The sequence below is a fragment of the Egretta garzetta genome, unplaced genomic scaffold (genome assembly GCF_000687185.1).
Source record: "Egretta garzetta isolate BGI_Z169 unplaced genomic scaffold, ASM68718v1 scaffold68, whole genome shotgun sequence".
NCBI lineage: Eukaryota > Metazoa > Chordata > Aves > Pelecaniformes > Ardeidae > Egretta > Egretta garzetta.
In genome coordinates, this window is record NW_009260774.1 from 7,568,229 (window position 1) to 7,570,491 (window position 2,263).

The 2,263-nt window shown below is 39.5% G+C and overlaps 1 protein-coding gene across 2 annotated transcripts in view; it reads right to left on the reverse strand.

The window, feature by feature from the left end:
- Positions 1 to 1,073, reverse strand: part of TSPAN19 (tetraspanin 19) — a 13,508-nt gene extending 12,435 nt beyond the window's left edge. Inside the window, exon 1 of one of the 2 annotated variants that reach the window (XM_035901698.1) lies at positions 1,038 to 1,073. The gene's annotated coding sequence lies outside the window, so the exon portion shown is untranslated. The remainder of the gene's footprint in view (positions 1 to 1,037) is intronic. The other variant, XM_035901699.1, reaches the window with a different exon arrangement.
- Positions 1,074 to 2,263: the final 1,190 nt, after the last annotated feature.

Here is a 2,263-nt window from a genome sequence, read left to right on the forward strand (position 1 = left end):
CTTATTTTTTATATGTTGTTATTATTATGATCACTACTGGATACCATACCTTATGGGCCTATCAAGATTTTTGCACAGAGTGAAACTCATACATTTGTCCCCCACCTCATGTTCCCTTTCATCTGTCTTGCCTCTTCTGTAAACATACTCTGGCATTTTGATGTGCCTGGCTTTGTGGTTCAAGCTGAAAGGAGTCCAAGAGCAGCGTCACAAGATGGTTTCTGCAACAGCAGCCGACTGCAGTTGTCCCACACTTCTCATGTGTAAAGCAGGCAGGCACACAAACACGCAGAGACGCATGAACATAACCAGCATAGCCATAGCCTTCAGAAAGTATTTTCTAATGCAAAGGGATTTTTTTTGAAAGGAATTGTTCTTGTCTTCTGTCAGAATTACTACAGATTGATTACAATACAAAGTTATGTCTTCTGTTATTTGTAAAACAGAAAAAAATGTCAAAGATGAAGCTTCTGCGGTCAAAAAATATCTTGCGTTAACAACTTATTTTACATACAAAACATATGTCACATATGTATCAAATTTGTTGATTAGAAGAAAAGATTCAGCAAACAAGCTTTGCCTGTTCTGTCAAGATCCTCATTGCCTGGATTATAAAACTTCTGTTGTTGAACCGCAGAAGGAAAAAAGCTATAAGCTTCTGAAACCAGCTCTGCAGTGGATTTGGGTCAATAATGCACCATGTAAACTTACGGACTGTATTAGATAGCTGGTTTTGCACTTTCCCTGAAGCAGATCCAATACTTTTAAGAGTAATTAAACTTCATCAGAATTTTCAAAACCAGAATGTGTTAAAACATTGGTGTTCTAGTAAAAAAACCTGAACAGTTACATATTTCACTTGAAAACTAGCATCTGCAATAGTTCTGTTATAGTAACTATGCGGTTTCAATGCTTTATGTTGAGCTATTTTAGTAACAATAATAAGAATTGTTTCTCTTATTTATCTGAAAAATAATTATCTTTATAAAATGGCGTACGGTTTACATTACATTGTTACTTCACAATAAAATCCTTACCAGCTCTGAATATTTCCATTCTGCCTTAAAGAGCACAGTCTCATAATGATACACTTCTTCCTGAAGTCAAACTTAACCACATCCTTACAACAGAGAAGTTTTGTTCTGTTGATCAGCCCTGACTTCCTGGTTACAGGCAACAGGCCTATAGAAGCGTCTTTTTTATTGGCAAACTTGTTTGCTAAACGCATGACACTGTGCCAGTGGTCTTTAGTCACCATGATCACAGCGTAACTCGCATTACAAAACAAGTATCAAGTGCACGTTCAACTCAGTGCTTGAAGACTGGACCACATCGAAACGTTCACAGGTTACATGATTCTGTAAAGTACGAGACATCACAGGGAGGATTTCAAACGGATGAGTTTCGATTGTTTTAAGACTTAAATGTCTTGCTCATCCATAACACTGCTGGAAAAATGGTAAATGGTTGCCCTTGAATCCAGTATTTTGTGCTTAACATCCATAAGGTCTTTCAGAAAGGTACTAAGTTTATTTTAAAGACAGTAGGAGATGGGAAAAAGACCTACTATCCTTGGCAGATCTTTCCCATTGCTCACAAAAGTCCTTGTTTTCTTTGTAAAACCTGTCTTTACCTTTCAGTTCTTATTTTTCTATTACACCTGTCTTTGCATCTTGGTATACCTCATCAGTCTTTAGGGACAGATGCATTCCCTATAAATACCATTACACAGTAAAATTGTATTGTCTGCACCATCCCTGCCCCGTATCACTTCTGCTAGATTCAATTGCGTGGTCTTTAATTCTCTGACTGGGTATTTTCTCCAGCTCTAGGATAATTTGTGCGCGCCTTGCTCTGATGTTTGGGGGTTTTTTTGTTTTTTTGGTTTTTTTTAACTATTATTGTTTTGTTCCCCACCCACAGCGCAGACAGCCCTGAGGGCCTGGCCAGGCTCGCCACCCCGGAGCCCTGTGGCTGGTGGCAGGCCGTGCCCACCGCCCCTGGGCGCCAGCAGACCGCCGGCCTCGCCAAGCCCCGATGTGTGAGCACAGAAGGGATATCTGGCGGGTTTTCATTTTGCATGCCCCTGGAGTTCTCTTGGCAAACTGGAAGTTTGCTTTTAAATTTCTTTCCTTCGAATAATTGCTGAACCAAATCCATTCCGAAAAGTAAATTTCAGTCCATTACTTCAAAAAACAAAAAAAATCACAAAACAACACCACCAACAAAAAAAAACCAAAACCACGAAGAAAAGGGCTGCGAG